This window comes from Stenella coeruleoalba (assembly GCF_951394435.1).
Source record: "Stenella coeruleoalba genome assembly, chromosome: 21".
Classification (NCBI taxonomy): Eukaryota; Metazoa; Chordata; class Mammalia; order Artiodactyla; family Delphinidae; genus Stenella; species Stenella coeruleoalba.
Window position 1 is genome coordinate 15,436,822 of NC_137167.1, and position 21,680 is coordinate 15,458,501.

The 21,680-nt window shown below is 43.8% G+C and overlaps 1 long non-coding RNA gene across 1 annotated transcript in view; it reads right to left on the reverse strand.

Annotated features, from left to right (window-relative positions):
- Window positions 1–21,680, reverse strand: part of LOC307179738 — a 143,909-nt gene that overhangs the window by 63,089 nt on the left and 59,140 nt on the right. Inside the window, exon 4 of the long non-coding RNA XR_013825532.1 lies at window positions 558–702. This is a non-coding gene — a long non-coding RNA (uncharacterized lncRNA). The remainder of the gene's footprint in view (window positions 1–557; window positions 703–21,680) is intronic.

The window sequence follows — 21,680 nt, forward strand, 5'->3', positions numbered from 1 at the left end:
AAGTGCATAATTGCTAAGTCAATAAACCAGTCTGAAAAGGCTAAATACTGTATAATTCCAGTTATATGACATCTGGATAGGCAAAACTACAGAGACAGTAAAAAGATCAGTGGTTGCCAGGGGTTTTGGGGGTAGGGGAGAGGAGATCAATAAGTGGACACAGGAGATTTTTAGGGCAGTGAAACTATTCTGCATGGTATGGGGGTGACTGCGGATACGTGACATTTTGCATTTGGCAAAACCCATAAAACTGTATAGTACAAATTATGAACTCTACTATATACTATGAACATTTATTAATAATAATGTACCAATTTTAGTTCATCAGTTGTAACCAATGTTCCACATCAATGCAAGATGTTAATTTTAAGATTACCTACATATTTTAAAAAAATTAATAGGCACTTCATGTGCTAGAGTAGAAAATGTTAACTTCAGGGGTCCAGGTGATGGCATGTCAGGTGGCAGGGAACATGGCTCCAACTCAGGGAAATTACTAAACAACAGCAGTTCCGTCATTCTAATCCCAGCTGAAACATTCCACAAGCTGCACTTACCTTAGGCAGAGAAACTTCACCCAAGCTCTTAGGAGGTGAGGAGCATGTGCTCAATCAGACTTCCGAGCAAACTACTTCTTGCCATCCAGTTGCATGTGGGTTCAAGACTTGGATCAGAGGCCAGAGAATCCAATGAATGACAGGCCTGAAACCAGAGAAAATGTCGGTCTTGAAGCTGTAAGGCTTAAGCCTCGGATGAAGTGAAGTGAAACCGACCTGGGACCAGGATGTAGAGAGGATGTAGAGAGGAGGCTGCTGCCAGAGCCCAGAGCTGGAGGGGATCTGCCCTGGTTTAAACTCTGCTCCAGCCTAACAAGGAAAAGCCAGCTGCTTTCAGGTCTCTGCCTCTGCCTTTAAGTTCTGATGTCCTGTTCCTCCCCAAGGTTGCTAATTAAAGAATAAAATTTTAAGTGGTTTCTTGAAGAAAGAAAGAAAGAAAGAAAAAACCTTCATTATCGAGGCTCTCCAACCTTCTACCATTAATTTTTCCTACTGCAGACACTGCCCGGATTCTCCAGGCTGGTTTTCTCTGCAGGAAGCTCTTGAGGCTTTGCCTCAAGTTGCCAGAAATGCAGACCTACCTTTTCTTGTTTTGCTAGCGGAGAATGTTGTAGTTCCTATGTGACCATGAAAAACTGGGCCAGACCATCCGCCATTCCCTTAAAAAAAGCTATATAGACACAGGTGCACACCTGTATTTATGCAGTAGATGTAGAAACCTGCAAGGGGAATGCTGAGCCAGACATTTTTAAAGTAATTTATGATCTTTTAAGTGATAATGTGTCTATTCTGCTTGCTAAAATTTAGGCCTCTTGAGATGCATTGGCAATACGTGCGTGCAGAAGCTTTTTATTTTCACTAGGATGATACATTTTGGTATACACGGACGGCTTTATGTATAACATACCACTTTGGGATGATAGTGAATGTTTGAAAAGCAGAAGCTACTAGAAATCCCTCCACTTGTGCTGTTAAAAGCAGATGACTGTTGCTGTAGGCAAGACATGCCCTGCTAACTGTCAAGTGGCAGACTTTTAACCACATGTTTGGTGTTTTGAGTGACTCCCAGTGCTCTGTGTATTATGATTCGTCCTTTACAACAGGAAATTGAAGAATAATTGAATATTTTTAAAAAATGGAGGAAAACGATACGATATATTTTGACATGGAAATTTTTATTACAGGTCATAGTAACCATTAAAACATTTATTCAAGTTTTTGAATACTTTGTGTATTTAGTTAAAGTTGTGACGACTTTAGGTAGATCATGGATCTGTTTATCTGAACTAGACTGCAGTGTGGCAAGGTGGACCTCTGGGCTTGTAGAATCAGTACAGGTGGATTCTAGTCCGTCAGAAACGAACTATATAGTTTTATTTACTCGTTGGCTCTCAAGTATTTATAAGTGACACCAATGGCATGATTTTCACTTACTGTGACATAGACCTTGAACCTCAGTCCACACACAGCTGGTATTTTCCTCGGCCTGACCACGCCAGCATCACAGTCTTCCCTCTCCGCCCTTATATCCTGCAACCATTTCCCTTCAAGCCTTCCTCAGCGTCCTGAATTCTTCGCTTGAGCAGCACGTTAGCTGTTTGAGGCCTCTTGGCTGCTGGATGACCAGTGGCTTCAGAAAGACTACATTCTGGTCCACGTGCTAATGGTCAGTCCCAGAGGTGCCGGCAAAATGACCATCCTGTGGAATTCAACTGTAGTGTTTCTCCAGGGTGGTGTGGGCAGGAGAACCCAAGAGACCTTTGTGATAGAGTGTGTCACACGGCAACCAGGCTGCAGTGGGTTGAGAGGAGAATGAAGGACGAGGAAGCCGGCGGGGCTCATGGACCCCTCTTGAAAAGGAAAGAGGAGTGTAAAGCTTGAGGGTGGAAGTAGGGTCTGGAATGGCATGCTTTGTGTGTGGTTTTCTCTTTCTGTTTAAGCTCTGTGTCTCTGCCAGCTGAGGAGAGGAGGCCACGGGGCCAGAGCCTAACGCTGGGATGGAAAGAAGAGGCTATTGTCCCGGGAAAGATGGGGTCAACGGAGGAGAGGGGCTAGCCTTGACAGGAGTCTGATGATTCAGAAACAAAAGGGATGTACAAGACTGTGGGGTAGTAAGAGGGAAACTGAAGAAATCTACGTTTTCTTAATGAAGTAGGAGCAGAGTCAGCCTGATAAGGCACCCTTTTGTCAATATCTCAGGCTTTCTGGGCAAATTGAGTTAGGTTCCCAACGTAAACAATAAAAGTGAAAGCTTTGTTTTTTTATCTATTTGCCCATATTTGACTTTAGTTTTCTCATGCATGAGCTGTGCAACTTCTCATTTTCCATCAATTTAGGAGGCCATCAAACAAAGATCTGGTGATCGAAGTAGACTATTGACTGGCCTTTCTAAGGGGAAAGCCACTTCTAAAAACTCAAGTCAGTATTGTCCTATTTTTGTTGTTATTTAAAAACTATTTATCAAAAACACTGTATTTCATCCTTATTTTTTAATATTTCACATTTCCACATCATTGGAATTGGGGTACATCTTACAGCTGATGACACAGCATCACCCTTCTTGGTAAAATAAGTGTACCTATCACAAAATAGATGGTGTCTTCGTCCGCACGGTTGCCATGACCAAGTACCGTAGACTGGGTGGCTTAAACAACAGAAATTTGTTTTCTCACAAGTTCTGGAGGCTGGAAGTTCCAGCACAAGGTTGTAGCCTGTCTGGTTTCTGCTGAGAGCCCTCTGCTTCCTGGCTTACAGATGGCCACCTTCTCACTGTGTCCTCACATGACCTTTCCTCTGTGTGCACATGGAGAGAGAGAGCCCTCTGGTGTCTCTTATAAGGACATTAATCCTGTCAGATCAGGACCCTACCCTTATGACTTCATTTAATCTTAAGTACCTCCTTATAGGCCCATTTCCAAATATAGCCACACTGAGGGTTAGAGCTTCAACATATGAATTCTGGGGGAGATGCAAACACTCAGTCCATGAAGATGGCTTCCTGGATTCCATTAAGTGTTGTGTAATCATCACCAAGAAATATTTCCATCTTGCCATAGGTGCTTTATGTTAAATCTTTTGTCTTATTTAAGTTTTTTTTGGATTTTATACAGCAGGTTCTTATTAGTTACCTATTTTATGCATATTAGTGTATGTATGTCAATCCTAATTGCCTTATTTAATTTTTAATTTAGAATCAAACTGTATTTAACTTGTTTTTTTAAGTAGATTATGACGAAACTCTGTGAAGGTTAAAAAATGGTATTTATAGTTTTAAATTAGACATGATAGACTGTATCCTTACAGGCTTATTGCTGAAGAAACAAACACTGTCATAAAATAGAGTATGAAAACTGAAAAAATTAAACTTTCCAAAACAGTCTGGTTTATTCTGGGCACAGACTTAATCACTCTTGCTGCTAGGAGAACTACAATTTGCTGCCACAGGAAAGCTTAAAATGTCAAACATATTCTTATAAAACACAATGCAAGCTGCCTGCAAATCAGACCACTTTTTTTTCCACCTGGCATAATTCCTCCTTCTATGCAATTTTCATAACTGTGGCACTTACTTTGAATTGAAAGCCTCAGGTGTGTGAGGTAAACGTTCAAACCCCGCTACTTGCACTGGTTGGTTTTCAGAGGTGTGGACTGCTACAGACAATGGAGAGAATTACGAGATCTGAGCTATCAGGAAGGAGCTCAGTAGAAATGAAACAGAATCAGCACTGATGCGAGCACACAGCAGGGAGATGAGGTCAGGGAGCTCTGCCTGAAAAACCAAAGGCTGACAATCAGAGGGCCAGCACCCGAGGATGTAGCAGGAGGCCACAGGTCCAGCAAGCCTTTTCCAGCCTCCAGATCATGACCCAGAACCAACACAGCCTGAGAGCCATCAGTACAGATAGCACCAAACTGGTTCATCCAAAGCTGACCCCTCTAATGACCCGAATGTCTTTTTCTCCATTTTTTAGGTAGGCTTCCAACAGATTTAGTTGTCTGATCTCTTTTAAGCCCCAAGCCAACAAAGAGCAGCAAATTACAAGGGAGAAGAGAGAGAGTGAAAAGTGACTGCCCACGGCAGGGTAGGGCAGAGAAACAGTCAAGATGCATTCAAAACCTAGTGCCACTTAGCGTAAATGCAGACACTCTGTTAGGCTCTGGAGAGCATCGCTGCTCTATAATACTCTGTCATAATTAACTCCTATGTTATCAATTTTAAAAAATGTGTTACATAGGCTCTTTAGAAAGACATAAGGGAATTCCCTGGCGGTGCAGTGGTTAGGACTCTTTGCTTTCACTGCTGAGGGTGCAGGTTCAATCCCTGGTTGGGAAACTAAAATCCTGCAAGTCGTGAGGCGTTGCCAAAAAAAAAAAAGCCACATATACATAAAAAGATTGTGGTATATGTTAGAAAGATTTCCCTAAAAGTGATTAAAATAAACAGTACCTTGGTAATGAAAAGGATCAACCTCAGCTATTTCTAATGTTCAATTATGTGACCTAGGTTTTTATTAAAATCGGTCTAAATTTTGAGTTCAGTGTCTGTCTATTTAGCACAGGGCTTCCCACACTAGTACAGGAGCTGGATGGTACATGCTAATACCACCCACCCTCCCAGAGTAGGAGCAAGATGCGGCGGGAGATGGGAAAGCACTCTGGCTTCTAGAACAAGCCATCAGTTGGAAATGAGTGGAGCCCGTCTGCCCGGGAGTTGTCCCCTGGGGAGGTGCATGGGGCAGGGGGAGGGTGGGGGAATAACGGCCTCATTCCTCCAGATCAGAGGAGCAAAAAATAGAGGTTACAACATCATCTCGTTTACATTTTTCATTGTCCCTTTCAAGTTTTACATTATGAAATTATAATCCAAAGGCATTTTAGGATTAGGTAGCATCATCGTCAGTACAAGCACCAATAGTTAATACTCCTGAGGTATGGGAAGTATAAGTAACAAAATCCAGGTAGCATGAAAATAAACTTTTTCACAGTACACAAAAAAATGGATTGAGAAGCAGAAATCTTCTGTAGATTTTGTGTGCAAACACTGCTTAACTGTAGGGCACAAGGTAAATCAATTCCTGTATCTGTTTTCTCTCTGAAATGATCATCTAAAGATACGTACAGGGCCCCGAAATCTTCCACCAGTTAAATTAATCACTAGTGTGTTGAGCAAAAGCACAAGTAAAAAACCATCCAAGGCTTTAGGAACAAGCGTGTTCCATGAGGGGATGAGACAGTGCAGGAGTTTAGGGCTTCAAAGCCATGTTCTTTACTCCTGTCCCACCCTATCGCTTCCACACAAAGACTGAGCCCCAGCAGAACACAGGGAAGTCAGAGGGACGATGACAAGTGTTTGGTCACCTCGGAGGTTTTTCTTGTAGTAGAGCTGACATTAAAATGACTTTCTCTGTTGGCATTTGACCAACTCAAGCCCACATCATTTCGATTATTTCTTAAGTTTTTGCCCCTAATGCACTATACCTAAGTGTATGTATCCTTTCTAATTAAAGCAGCTATTTAAAATTGGTAATTTCTAGGGAAGGCAAATTCTGAATTTAAAATTTTTCTTGTTAAGAATGGAAGCTGTCATTCCCACGGTAGAATAACAGTCACTAATCAACTTAGAAAGCCAGACCAGTACTAAATACATTTTTAGAACATTGTCTTTATACTGTATTGTGATTATCCATATGAAAGCAATAACTGGGACTAAGCTATTAACAAATTATGAATTTCTTTTGAAGCACTGTTACAAGTTTAGTTTACCACCGTCAATGCACAGGCTCAAGGACTTTGTGATACGGTTTCTAAAAAGGGACACAACACCATAGATGAATTTCTATTTTATTTATTTATTTGTTTGCGGTACGCGGGCCTCTCACTGTTGTGGCCTCTCCCATTGCGGAGCACAGGCTCCGGACGCGCAGGCTCAGCGGCCATGGCTCACGGGCCCCGCCCCTCCGCGGCATGTGGGATCTTCCCAGACCGGGGCACGAACCCGTGTCCCCTGCATCGGCAGGCGGACTCTCAACCACTGCGCCACCAGGGAAGCCCTGAATTTCTATTTTAAACGAGATGCTACCCAGATCACAAAAGACATACATGCTAAGGGACTATAAAGGTCTGCAGAATTATGTGCCCTTCCTGGGACGTGGCCTGTTCGATAAGGATGAGGTCAGAAGGGGAACAAAGCGGGCAGAGCTTCCTGATTTTTGTTCCTTTAATCTAGAAAGCCATGGGTTTGCTCTTTGGAATTGCTGGAAAAGAAGAATTTTCCTTTCATAAACAAACATTGATCTTTTAGCAATTTCTGATTTATCTGTCATAAGGAGCTACCATAGCTCTTTTAATTAATTACCAGAGTCTCTTCATGTTCTCTAATCTGAGGTCTGAATGTTTACAGAATGCAGTCAGGGTAAGAGGAATCCTAGTGATGTTGCGAGGTTCGAGCTGGAGTCCACGTGGACTGGGTGTTCAGCTGCCCCTCCCCCCGGGCGGGACCGGTCCTCGGGATGAGGCGCACAGGCAGCCCAGGGGGTTCGACTCTGAGTCGCTCACAGGAGGCACCAGCAGGGCACCTCCACCTCTCCCAGTAGGTTTTATGCAATTTAACAACGTCGGTTAATTACGAGAAGAGCTCAGGCGTGATGAACAGAAAAGATGCCCTGTATTAACTACCCTGGCCTGGCCTGAGCAGCGTCACAGAGAGAAGCAACCGATCTGCAGCCCTTCAGAAGTCGTCACGGAGGCATCTCCTCTTCACACACTTAGGAAAACCAGAGTCCCTCCCTCTCGTGGTTACACCCCGGCTTCCATCCTGGGCTCTGAGACAGAGCTGCCTACTTCTGTGCCCACACAGGCTTGTAAGTCTACTTTCCTGTTTTGTGTCATTTATATATAAACACACACACACACACACACACACACACACACACACACACACACACACATAGAGAGAGAGAAAGAGAGAGAGAGAGAGAGAGAGAGAGAGAGAGAGAGAGAGAGAGAGAGAGAGAGAATTCCTTGAGATCCTAGGCTCCCTCGCTGATAGTAAGCATCCCTTTTTAGCCCCTTCCTGGGGCCCCTCCAATACTACTTAGTTTTTTCCAGGTAAGAAAACCATATTTTCTTACTTATATATATTTTGTACACACACATTGTATTTTACTTATGTGAACAAAATTGTATGTAAACAACAAATTTACTCTGTTCACTTTTGTAGACATGTGCTATCGTTAAACAGACCAGTCTGTTCTTTCACTGTCCTTGAACTTTTGACTCTGTGATGTCTTTTACGTAAGCCTGTTTTTCCTCTGTTCGCACTATTTCTAAAGTAGCGTTGGACCGACTTTTATACTGTATTGTATTCTCCATCACACAGAACAGTACAGAGAGAGTGGTTCTAGCAGTGGTACTCCACTTTATATTGTACCATTATTCCAGTTCCCTCTTTTTTTGTTGTTTTCGTTTTGTTTTTATTTTTTTTATTGGAGTATAATTGCTTTATGATGTTGTGTTAGTTTCTGCTGTACAATGAAGTGAATATGTATATTCACAATGAAGTGAATAAGTGAAGCTATATGTATACATATATCCCCTCCCTCTTGGACCTCCCTCCCCCCTCCCCATTCCACCCATCTAGGTTGTCACAGAGCACTGAGCTGAGCTCCCTGTGCTATACAGCAGGTCCCCACTAGCTATCTATTTTAAACATGGTAGTGTATTTATGTCAAACTTAATCTCCCAGTTCATCCCACCTTTCCTTCCCACCTTGTATCCACACACGTCCGTTCTCTACATCTGAGTTTCTATTCCTGCCCTGCAAACAGGTTCATCTGTACCATCTCTCCACACATATGTGTTAATATACAATATTTGTTTTTCTCTTTCTGACTTACTTCACTCTGTATGACAGTCTCTTGGTCCATCCACGTCTCTACAAATGACCCAATTTCATTCCATTTTATGGCTGAGTAACATTCCATTGTATATATGTACCACATCTTCTTTATCCATTCATCTATCGATGGACATTTAGGTTGTTTCCATCTCCTGGCTATTGTAAATAGTGCTGCAATGAACATTGGGGTACATGTGACTTTTTGAATTATGGTTTTCTCTGGGTATATGCCCAGTAGTGGGATTGCTGGGTCATATGGTAGCTCTATTTTTAGTTTTTTAAGGAACCTCCATACTGTTCTCCCCAGTGGCTGTATCAATTTACATTCCCACCAACAGTGCAAGAGGGTTCCCTTTCCTCCACACCCTCTCCAGCATTTGTTGTTTGTAGATTTTCTGATGATGCCCATTCTAACTGGTGTGAGGTGATACCTCATTGTAGTTTTGATTTGCATTTTTCTAATAATTTAGTGATGTTGAGCATCTTTTCATGTGCCTCTTGGCCATCTGTAAGTCTTCTTTGGTGAAATGTCTATTTAGGTCTTCTGCCCATTTTTTGATTGGGTTGTTTGTTTTTTTTGATACTGAGCTGCATGAGCTGTTTGTATATTTTGGAGATTAATTCTTCGTCTGTTGCTTTGTTTTCAAATATTTTCTCCCATTCTGAGGGTTGTCTTTTTGTTTTGTTTATGGTTTCCTTTGCTGTGCAAAAGCTTTTAAGTTTAATTAGGTTCCATTTGCTTATTTTTGTTTTTATTTTCATTACTCTAGGAGGTGGGTCATAAAAGATCTTGCTGTCATTTATGTTAAAGAGTGTTTTTCCTATGCTTTCCTCTAAGAGTTTTATAGTGTCCACTCTTACATTTAGGTCTTTAATCCACTTTGAGTTTATTTTTGTGTATGGTGTTAGAGAGTGTTTTAATTTCATTCTTTTACATGTAGCTGTCCAGTTTTCCCAGCACCACTTATTGAAGAGGCTGTCTTTTTTCCATTGTATGTTCTTGCCTCCTTTGTCATAGATTAGGTGATCATAGGTGCGTGGGTTTACCTCTGGGCTTTCTATCCTGTACCATTGATCTATAATTCTGTTTTTGTGACAGTACCATACTGTCTTGATTACTGTAGCTTTTTAGTGTAGTCTGGAGTTGGGGAGCCTGATTCCTCCAGTCCAGTTCCCTCCATGGACCATTATTCCAGTTCATTCTGTGGACCATTTTTCCAGTTCCTTCCATGGACTATTATTCCAGTTCATTCTGTGGACTATTATTCCAGTTCTTTCTGAGGACTATTATTCCAGTTCATTCTCATGGCTCCGTGGGTGCAGGGCTTTTTGCTGTGAGCCTGTGCTGCATTGGTCAGATCTTGGGCTGATGTCTTCTGTGCTGTCTGACATGTTTAGATGTCAGGGAAAGAGAAGAGTTCACTGCCCTGACCTGGTCTTCTTTGAGCTTTGCAATGTATTCCAATGTGTTAGATGTTTCATGCAGCTGTCAATATTAACACTGCTCCACAGATTAGGGTCTTAAAAATATCCAGCCAAGTTTAAAAAGTATTAGCTACAGAAAATTATAATTTCATTTGGACCTGGAAATAGGAATTGGCACCAAAGCTTTTTATTTGACTGTCAGTCACTCCACACTTTCCCAGGCTCAGTCTGGGTGGAGTGATAGGTTTGGGGACTGTGATAAAAAGACATTCGAGTCTGGGATAGACTGTCGATACTTGAAAGTTATCTTGTGCTCTTGGGATGTTAAAGCACATTGCTATTTGAAGAATCAGAGTCTTAAAAGAGGAAGGGCACTTTAGAAATGATCTCTACTTCTTTATATCTAAGTTGAAGTCACATATACCAAGAAAAGCTAAGAGACTTGCCCAAGGTCACGTGGCCAGTGACGACCTGGGCCTATGTCATCTCCCAATACAGTATTTTTTCATCACATCAAAATGCCCCGAGTTCTCCTTTTGAAGTTTTATTTGTGAAGTTTAACGTATTGGTGTTTTGATTTTTAAACTGTGTATTTTATTGATTGAATAAATGTAAAGGAAGAACACACTTGTGTTTGTCTTCCCTACTCTCACACTGCTTCACTTCTGGTCCCCAGATGTGGAGGTTTCCCATACGTCTGAGAGTTCTGCCACACCAGCCAAGTGTCCTACAATTTAACTCAATCCTGACATCATCCACCTGCAGATAGACTTGGACACCACAAGTCAAGGGCTCAGTCCCACAAGATTGCTACCCTCCTGCCACACACACACACACACACACACACACACACACACACCCACCCCCCAGATGCCAATGGTAAGTCCACGTTGTCACCTGTGCTCTGACTGACTGGTTAATAAATCGGGGGTTCCCATGACCCCCTACTGAGATTAGATTAATTTGTTAGAGAAGCTCACAGAACTCAGGAAAATATTTTACTTACTAGGTTACTGGCTTGTTTTTAAAAGGTAAAACTCAGGAACAGCCAGATGGAAGAGATGCATAGGGCAAGGTCTGGATCTTTCAAGGCCCCAAGCTTCTGCCCCCTTGGAGTCTGAGGTGTGACACCCTCCTGACATGTGGAGATATTCTTGTCCACCAACAAGGAAGCTCTCCAAATCCTATCCTTTTGGGTTTTTAATGAAGAAATGATTGATTAAATCCTTGGCCCTTGGTGTTTGAACTCTCTGGAGATCTGGGGGATAGGCCTGTAGGTCCAACCCTCCAATCATGCACGTGGTTGGTTCCCCTGGCAACCAGCCCCTTCCTTAGGGGCTTTCCAAAGGTCACCTCAGTAACAGAAACTCAGGTGTGGTTGAAAGGGGCTGGTTATTTATTAATAACAGAAGACACTCATTTCGCCTTTATGCTCTTGGAGCTGTTTCAGGAACTGAGAAAAAAACTAAATATTATAACAAAAGATGCCCCTGTGGCTCTCATATAGGAAATGATAAGGGTTTTAGGAGCTCTGTGCCAGGAACAGTGGAGGAAGACCAAATATATATTTCTTATTATAAATTGCAATATCACACTGGCTACTTATGGATAACATGCCCTAATGAACAAGAAAAATATGGAGAAACCCCCACTGACTAAAATTATTAAACAAGAAAATGGGGGGTAAAGCACAAAATGGATATTGCTAAGAATTTCAGAAAGAGAGCTTTGCAAACTTCAGCTACATATTTCCCCTTGGATGTATTTGCACGTGGTTATAAATTTTATATATTGTAAGCACATTTTCATGACTAGAATTATTTTGGTTTTTTATGTTCAAATTAAATATTTCCTATTCATTTACCCAATTAAGATGATACGGGTGCCTGCTGTACGCCAGGCTGTGTTCACAGTGCTGGGTGTATAGGTCAGTGAACCAAAAACACCTGGTTCCACGGTGTCTACAAACCAGTTAAAGCAGACAGGCAATAAACAACTAGAGCAGGTTGTGGAAATGACACAGCTTCCTGTTTTCATTTCGTGCACGGAAGTGCAGGAATACAGTAGTATTAGTCAACATCCCATCAGGAAAACAGAAACCCCACTAGTTATGTTAACAGAGGGAATTTAATATAAGGAGCTGGTTAAACAGGCATTAGAGGACTGAAAGTCATAGAGGGAACAAGTAACGTAGGAATTGTCATCCTGTGCTGGGGGATCCAAGAGAAGAGAATGGGCTTTTCAGAACCTAGAAGCTTAGAGGAGGGGCCCCTGGAGCTGGGAACCAGCCCTCAGAAACTCAGAGAGGACCCATGGAGTTAGGACCCAGACTCTGGGAAGGGGGTGCTGGCTAGCTAGTGCTGTTACCTTGAGAGCTCAGACGGGGGGCCCTGAGGGGCTGGGCACAGATCTCTTGGCAGGAGTGCTACCTGGCTTGGAGGTATCTCTCAGGGGTGGGCAAAGGGCTGGTGCTGGGAGAGTGGAAAAGAACTGGGAACTGATTGCTCCCGGAAGCAAATGGTGCTGTGGGGTGCAGGACTGTTGCCAGGTTACACTGGCAGGAACAGGAAGCAACCAGAAAGGGGCTGGTCCCTCCTCCTTCCTCTCACCTACCGGACTCGCTTTGGTGTGGTGTGCCCTGTGTGCAGAGCCACTTGGCAAGGAAGAAATATTGTCTGCAGAGCCCCATGCCCACGACACAAGTTGTGGAGAAAGGGGGTGCAGGGACCACACTTCACAACAGGCAGGGTCCCAAAGACGTTAGGGGGCAGTTACTGTCATGGGCTGAAACTACTTGCTATGCTACCCAAGCAGGACTTGCAGGAGAAAGGGCAGAAATCTGTTAAAATTTACCATTTTAACCATTTTTAAGTGCACAGAGCAGTGGCATTAAGTACGTTCACATTGTTGGGCAACCAACTTCAAGAATTATTTTCCTCTTCCTAAGCTGAAACTTCCTAAACAGTAACTCCCCTGCTCCTCCCTCAAATTCCCCAGCACCCCCCAACCTTGGCCACCACTCCACTCTCTGTTTCTATGAATCTGATTACTCTAGAAAGCTCACAGACGTGGACCATCCAATATTTGTCCTTTTGTGTCTTACATCACTTGACATAATGTCTTCAAGGTTCATCCATGTTGAAGTGCGCGTCAGACTTTCATTCCTTTTAAGGCTGGATAATATGAAATCTGGTTTTGTGACCCTTTAGGCCAACATCCATGTTGAAGGACTTGAACACTGGGGAGATGACTGATTTACAGAGATTGTTTCTGGCGTGCTGTGGATAATCCCTTTCCCTGCTCACACACACACACACACACACACACACACACACACACACACACACGCGGCTCTTGGGGGAAGAGAGGGAAATGTTTGTTCCATCCTCGAGTCAAGTGGCAGGGCCCCTAGGAAACGTGACAAGGGATGGTGAAGCACGCTGGGGTAGCAGCTGGGAGCAATATTCACCCCAGGCCTGAAGGGGAAAGGGAAAAAGACTAGTTACTTGGCAAGAACTTTGATCTCTGGAAAGAGCAGCCCAGCAGAAGTTGTGGCCATCAGGAGAGAAACAAAGCCACTGTTAAACCCAGGCCCTTGTGGGAGGGAGTTAGCATAATAAATAAGTTCACCTCTGTCTCCTCCCAAATCCTGCTTCTGCCCTTCATTGGCCCAAACCAGATGGAAGCCTGAGGGCAAAGCAGAGCCTCCTGGAGATGGTGCTAGGAGAGGGTGTTGCTAACAGAAGCGTGGTAGGCAAAGCAAGAAGATACAAATCCAGATTGAATGTTTACCCCATCTAATTCCCCTCTAGCTGCTCCCCCTCCATGATGAAAAGGGGCCCCAGACAATCAACCTTTGTATCCCATCGTGGGCTCAGGGTTTACTCCCTCTGCTGGTCGACTGAGCACTCGGTCACGGGGGCAGCAAGATCAGCCTGGAGAAAGGATCATATTATTGAGCACATATATAGCCTCCATCCTTGTCAACATGGCAGCCCAAGGAGTTCATGCACCCAAAGAGTCAAAGCTCTCGAGTAGTGGAGAAGGAGGTTGTGCTGGCCATCTTATATTCTCTCTTTTTTTTTTTAAGATGTTGGGGATAGGAGTTTATTTATTTATTTTTTCTGTGTTGGGTCTTCGTTTCTGTGCGAGGGCTTTCTCTAGTTGTGGCAAGCGGGGGCCACTGTTCACCGCGGTGCGCGGGCCTCTCACTATCGCGGCCTCTCTTGTTGCGGAGCACAGGCTCCAGACGCGCAGGCTCAGTAGCTGTGGCGCACGGGCCCAGTTGCTCCGCGGCATGTGGGATCCTCCCAGACCAGGGCTCGAACCCGTGTCCCCTGCATTAGCAGGCGGATTCTCAACCACTGCGCCACCAGGGAAGCCCGGCCATCTTATATTCTTGAGTTAAAGATTCTCACACGGTGGAGCCATTCTGAGAGGTCCATCCATTCGATTCTTCCCCAAACTGTGTTTCTCTGTTACTAACAGGCCAATCCGGCAGCCACTACATGGCGTGAAGCGCGTCATCTTGCCAAGCCTTAGCGGATCTGTGGCCCAGCAACGTATGGCATCTCAATTCTGGCTGGGCCACCACTGAGTCCAGACTCTGAGGTACCTGATGGGCAAGCTCCTCGGAGCCCCTCACTTTGGGCAGGTTGGCACAGTGAATCCAGAACCTCTGGTAAGGGCGCCCATATTGGTAAATCTGGTACAATCTAAAATTATATTTCCCTCCTTTTGGCAGCCTCCCTCAGAATCCACACGTGTGGACATTTACCCCAGCTCTTTGTTTTCTACCTTCAACGTCTGTAATTCTCCTGGTGTGTAAGCCTTCGGGGTTTGACTTCGTCTCCCTGGGCCGTGCAGGAAAGTGACTGGGTACAGACCTGTGGACAGTGAGAGGTGGAGGGAATGTAGGTGAGGAGGGGGCCAACCTATGTCCCTCTTCCTAGAAACCCTCTCTGGTGGGGCAACTGTAGGGCCTACAAGGAAATAAGGAGGTGCTGGATCCATTAATTCTCAGTCCTGTTTTCAGGGCCCAGTCTATCGCCCCAAGAAATGTCCTAACTTTCTCATAAAATACTTGGTGACTCTGTAAATGCAAGTAATTCGGCAACCCACGAGCTCTAACTTGGAGTTTAATTTTCAGCTGCTTTAGCTTCAAGAGGTAAGAGAATCAGGCTTAAGAGTGAAGTAATTCGAGTTTGTTTTACTCTTTCTTAAGCTCCCTGAATGTCTTATCTCCCTTCTGGAATTCCTTATCTTCTTCTGTACTGTTCTCAGGGATGCAGAGTTGGTCCCCACAGCCTTGCCTCTTTAGGCACCTCATTCCTATGACCACAGGTGATTAACTGATTTAGCCTTTTGCTACTGTAAGCCATTAGATGCCCGATTCCCTTTCTGAAACATTAATGGTGGTTTTCAGAATCTTTGTATCTCTCTGAACGGACTGGACTGTAACAGCTACTGATATTTTAAAAAAATTAGTCGAGGGCTTCCCTGGTGGCACAGTGGTTAAGAATCCACCTGCCAATGCAGGGGACACGGGTTTGAGCCCTGGTCTGGGAAGATCCCACACGTCACAGAGCAACTAAGCCCATGGGCCACAACTACTGAGCCTGCGCTCCAGAGCCCATGAGTTACAAATACTGAAGCCCGCGTGCCACAACTACTGAAGTCCAAGCCCACGTGTCTAGAGCCCGTGCTCCGCAACAAAGACAAGCCACCGCAATGAGAAGCCCGTGCACCGCGACGAAGAGTTGCCCCTGCTCGATGCAACTAGAGAGGGCCCCGCACAGCAACAAAGACCCAACACAGCCAAAAATAAATAAATTTAAAAAAATTAGTTGAAGTTTTTAATTGCAAGCAGCAGAAATTAATCCTAGGCATCTTAAGTAGAGAAGAAGAATTTCTGGAATACACTGGGGACTGCACGAAATCAAGAGAGTCTAGGCTGGCAAATGGGTACAAACCAAGACCATCTGAAAAAGACGTTGCCAAGTTCCCACTGGAGCCTCCAGGGGAGGGTCTGTCCTTGCCTCCTCCAGCCTCTGGAGGATCCAGGAGTTCCCTGGTTTGTAAGCATAGCTCCGACTTCTAGCCTCCAGAATTGTGAGAAAGTAGGTTTCTGTTGTTTAAGCCACCCAGTCTGTGGTACTTTGTTATGACAGCCCTACCAAACTAATACACCATCCCACCAGGTGAGGGAAGCGGGAAAACCTCCCTGCTTCAGTGCCCAGGGAGAAAGGCAAGGCCCTGCACCTCACCAGTACTGCACACTAGAGGCTGTCCCTAATCACAAATACAGCTGGATGTGAGGCAGTCCAAAGACACAAGGCAATGGCCACCAAAATGCTGGTACTGATGTGTTTCTGCATACCACAGAGTAGACACAAGGGAGCACGAGGCGGTGAATCCTAGCTGGGGTCAGGAAATATGACCCAAGCTGAACCTTCAAAGAGAACTGTGTCTGGCAGGTGGGTAGAGAAGAAAGGTAATTCCAGGTAGAGGGAAGAGATGAGCAAAAAGCACGAAGACCTCAAATGTCTAAACCATTCAGAGAATCGCAAGTCACAAAGGTGACACCAGGTAAGGAGCTTGTGCCTGAGTGTGAATCAGCTAAGTTGCTAAGCTGATGGCCTTTTTGGGGACCGGCACTGTAGGGCACAGGGCATGGAGCTGGGGGGTGGGACATCACAAGGGATATTGCTGGGGGTGGGCTGGGGTCAGACTGTGGAGGGCTTTATGACCTGTTGAGATATTTGGACTTTCTCTTTAAGTCCGAAGAGGGGGGAGCAAGACATGACTGTGACAGTGCTGTAGAGGATGAACTTCAGGACACAGAGCTGTGAAGGCAGGGAGATTGGTGGGTTGGGAAACCACTGTATTAATCTGCTCTCCTAAACCCAGTTCTTTTGTGTTTTTTTTTTTTTTTGGCTGCGCCACACGACTTACAGGACCTTAGTTCCCCAACCAGGGATTGAACCCATGCCCTGGCAGTGAAAGTGCCGAGCTCTAACCACCGAACTGCCAGGGAATTCCCTAAACCCAGTTGTCTATTCCAGTGTTGGTCTGTGACAGTGTTTTCATCAATCTGTAGTAAAATGATAACTTTTTAAAAGGTAGATTTTTCATAAAGCTGAATTTTATTTAATTTTAAAGGACTTCTTCAGTTCAAAATTATGACCTCCCAACATCTGTGGGGATAAACTGTTTATTCATCCATGCAATCATGGTGTCAGTGAATAACAGGTTTTTTAAAAAATATAGGTGTGTGCTAGCCTTCAAGTGAAGAAGCAGCTGGTCTCTCTGGTTCTCCAAATGTCCCTTTGAGATTTTCCGGGTCCGTGAAATCCACAAGAGTGTGAACTCCTGGATTACTAGGGGAGGGCTTAAGCTCAGGCTGAGGCAGCGGGGAAGGAGACGGGGAGACGCATAAGGGGAATAAGACGGAGGTGGAATCTATAGGACAACATACTTGACAGTCCAGATTTTACTGTACTTTGCACATGGACTCTCTTCCTGAACGTCAAATATACAATCAGATTTTTTTTCAGTAATATCCCGTGAGTGCCTCTTTTGGGTCAATTGTATTGTAAATGTAGTTTATAAAATACACCAATATATAATTCACTCTCACATTTCTCCCCTTAATTCCATTCTTAGAATAACCATCACATGATTTATAGTTTTACGGTTGACTACATGGGCTTCCCGCAAAAGGTCCTTCTTGAACAATCATTTGACAAGAAGATTCTAAAATGACCATGAGATTCCTCGTCATGCAACTTGCCGAAAGCTTCTTCCCTCAGAGGAAAGGGGATGGGTATTGTGCTGCTTCTCTTCTGGCTTTGTCTTTCGTGATATCAGAACCATCTTCTTCCCAGCTCCTGTTCTGGGAGCCTATTGCCTCGACTTTAACACAGACTGAGAGCTGGTTTCATCAAATTGTCACGAGCGGCAAATGCCGGAGGGCGGGAAGCTGGGGGTTATATTCTCATTTGTCTTAAATCTCATATTTGACTTTGTTCTTCTCTGGCATTCTCTAACCTACACAATCAAGATGAACTGTGACAGAGTCACAATGAATACGGCCCAGCCAGTGCCCACGGAGAAGCAGCCCTGGATAATAGATCTCATGATCAATATTGTGCTTCCTCATTTCCTACTTTTTTGTATTCTCCACCCGGAACAACCGCCCGCCCCTCACACAGACACACGTTCCTCGCCTAGATGTTACCACCTTCATTTCCTTTATTTAGATTTTGGCGATACTATTCTACTCTGACATGAAGCCAATTTAGACACACAGTCTTCGAACATTTTCAAGAAAACCAAGTATTCTTTCGGACTATTTGATCTTTCCCCTAAAAGAACCCCCCTCATTTTGTCCACATTCTTTCCACATATATTTACTCCAGGGTAACCTTTCAGTCCCTGTTGGGATGACAGAGAGGGTCCTATTCTCCCAGTGCTACATATGTTGTTATTTGAAAGCCCTGAGTTTGTTCTGCTCATAGGATTTCAATTGGAAATGCCAGCTGCCCTGCTCCTACCATTTCTACTATAATCTCTGGTGCATCATTAAGTGGTTCTGTGTAGCATAGGCAATACTAATTAGAACAGCACCCTGGTTTACATGCCCCGTTATTTAGAGGGAGTAATACTCAGAGTTAAAGGATCACTCCAAATTATATTTATTTTATTTTTATGGCTACGGCTGGTCTTAGCGGCAGCACGCAGGATCTTCATTGAGGCATGCGGGATCTTTTGTTGCGGCGTGTGGGCTTCTCTCTAGTTGTGGCGTGTGGGTTTTTCTCTCTCTAGTTGAGGCGCACAAGCTCAGTAGTTGTGGCGTGCGAGCTCAGTAGTTGTGGCGTGCAGGCTTAGTTGCCCTGCGGCATGTGGGATCTTAGTTCCCCGACCAGCGATGGAACCCATGTCCCCTGCATCAGAAGGTGGATTCTTCACCACTGGACCACCAGGGAAGTCCCCGCCCCAAATTATAAACGCTGACACTGCTTGCTACCTTTGCTGCTCTATCAATAAATCATATGCTTGCTCCCTATGGTGTCATTCAACCGTTAGTCGGTGTCACTCTCGTATTCACCTGTAGCTTCTGGAGAGTGAGCACCACCCATCTCTGTTCTCAGAGCTACCAAAAGCAACAGCCGCCTAGTAGTTTCTCAGTCGGTATTTCTTGGATTCAGTCTAATTACTCTAGAACCCTAATAGCACATGGCTAACCTCTCCTCTAACATGTATTGGGGCTGACTATTGGTGACTCATGGTCTCATAACCTCAGTTTTTTTCTTGCTCTGCACAATCTCTTGATTTAATTCACTCCCTTTCTGTGGTGGGCTGGGTTTTAAATTATAAATGCTAACTGCCTCCGGGTGAAAAAGAGTTTTTAATAAACACCTTATTACCTCTTCACTGGACCAGCCCAACAACTTTAATTTTTTAATTGTGCAGAGATTTTTCCATGTAAATAGAAATGATCGTTAACTGGTTCCTTGCCTTTGCCTCTTGGGTCCATCCCCTGGACCAGGCTGGTGCTCAGGAGATTCTGTTTTTTAAGCTATTTGAGTCAGACCAAACTGTATTTGGTTGTGTCTGAACACTATATGCCTTCTCTCTTTGGGAATAAATGGTAAAAGTTAAAAAAAAATGTCACTGCCAAGTCCTAGGATAATGATGATTTTTAAATGATTTCTAATCCAGTCTGCTCCCCTGAGCTTCATATCCTTCTTACTTGGTTGTCCTTCAGATACCACAAAAACAATACGTCCGAACCTGAACCCTCCCTTGGATGTATTCCCTCTGACAGTGAACTGTAGCACCATCTAAAGGGCCTTCTTTTTTATTCTTCTCTGCCTTTCTTCACATATTTTTACCACAGACACCGATTGAGTGCTGTGTAAATTGCAATACTCAACAAGGATGCAGTGATCATGAGATCCACTGTCCCTATCTGGAAAATGTTGCCGTCAATTACAGAACATAAGGAATATATACAAACAGCCCAGGCCATACTATAAAATATAATGTGTTACTGATCACTGTGGCAATTCCGTTACAACACCTAGTCCTTCTTATAGCCTCTTTCCTGTAGATGCATACCTCTTAAGGAACCTTCTCTGGCTGTATTCACATGCATTCCAAAGGAAGCGTTTGTCACAGTTTATATATGGTCATTACCAAAGTTTCCTTCTGTTTGCCTTTCCTTCTCACTCTCTCTCTCCCTTTATTTTAGGATGCAGGTGGTAGATCTTACAGGACCAGCCTCATCAGTATCACTGCTTCCTCTTCAGTGTGTTCTTTGCCTTAACTCTTCATCAGTCACCAAGTCCTATTAATGTGATGCTCTCTCCTTAATCTCTCTTGTATTTTCCCCCTCCTAAGCATCCTTGATATCATTCTTCGTCTAAAGTATTTAACTAGGTTCTTTCTCTGTGAACCTGTCCAGGAAATACTAGTCTACACTCTTGCCATAGATTTCTGGAAACCAGATCAGATTTTGTCATTTCTCTCATTGACATAATTCTATGGCTCGCCATTATGTCCAGGATAAAATCTACCTCCTTAGAAAGCTAAACTAGGTCCTATGTGGTCTGACTCCTACATACTCTTACAGCATCACCTGTCCTTCCTCCCTCCCTCCCTTCCTCCCTCCCTCCCTGTCGACTGTCTAGGTAAGAGTGTGAACTCTGGAATCTAACCTTCTGGTTTCAAATCCTGGCTCTGCTATGTGACCTTGGAAAGTCACTTATGTTCTCAGTTTTCTTGTCTATAAAATGGGGACAAGATAGTTCCTATTTCATGTAGTTATTGGGTAGATTGAATGAGTTAATATATGTTAACTGCTTATAACAGGCCCTGGATGGTAGTAAATAATATATGTTGTGTGTACATGTATGTGTGTCTTGCTATTACTGTTAAGTTACTTGAAGTTCATCAAAGATTATAATTAGTCTCATTTCTTTTTTTTTTGTATATGCTGCTTCCTATGGCTAGAATCATCCACTCCCACTTTACCTGACTTACCCCTACTGTCTTCGGAGCTCCAACTTGGTTGTCAGTCTCTCAAGGGAGCATTCACATGCGCCCCCCCGCCCACCGCCCACCCCCCCATCCCCCCCGCCAGGCTGGATGAGTTGCCTGTCCTACGTGCTCCTATAGCACCTGTGCACACCTGGATCATAATATTCATCATACCAGATGTGGGCTCTTGGCATTTGTGGTCTTAAATACTTGTGATGGCCCAAAGGTCCATGAGGTAGTAATTTGTAATAGGTTTATTTTATCTGTTAATCTTTCTGTCTATCAATCAATCAGTCTATCTATAGATCGATAGACAAAATAAGGCAAGGCATAAGTAGCTTGGGGATTCAGAAGCTCAGAAGCTCTCGGGATGTATCCATACCGATAGTGAAGGTTCTACCATATTTTAATTTTCTATTTCTTTGTATGTTTCCCATATTAAATTTTGGATTCCTAAATTGGGGGACTTAAAAAAACCTTTATCCCTAGTGCCTTATATTTATATAACAGAGGTTTAAATAATATTTACTGAGTGAATGAATGTGTATTTTTAATTTAATAGATTTTTAACCCCAAACTGACTTTGCCCCTGAGCCACAGTTTGAGGTGCTGACCCTCTTCCCAGGAAAATATACACACATGGTTAACCTCAAAATTTCAGAAGGTTTGAGTCACCTTTGCCCTCAAGGACAGTTTCCCATTTATTCAAGGAGAAAGGGAGGAGGAATGCATTTTTTAATACTAAATACTCCAGAGAT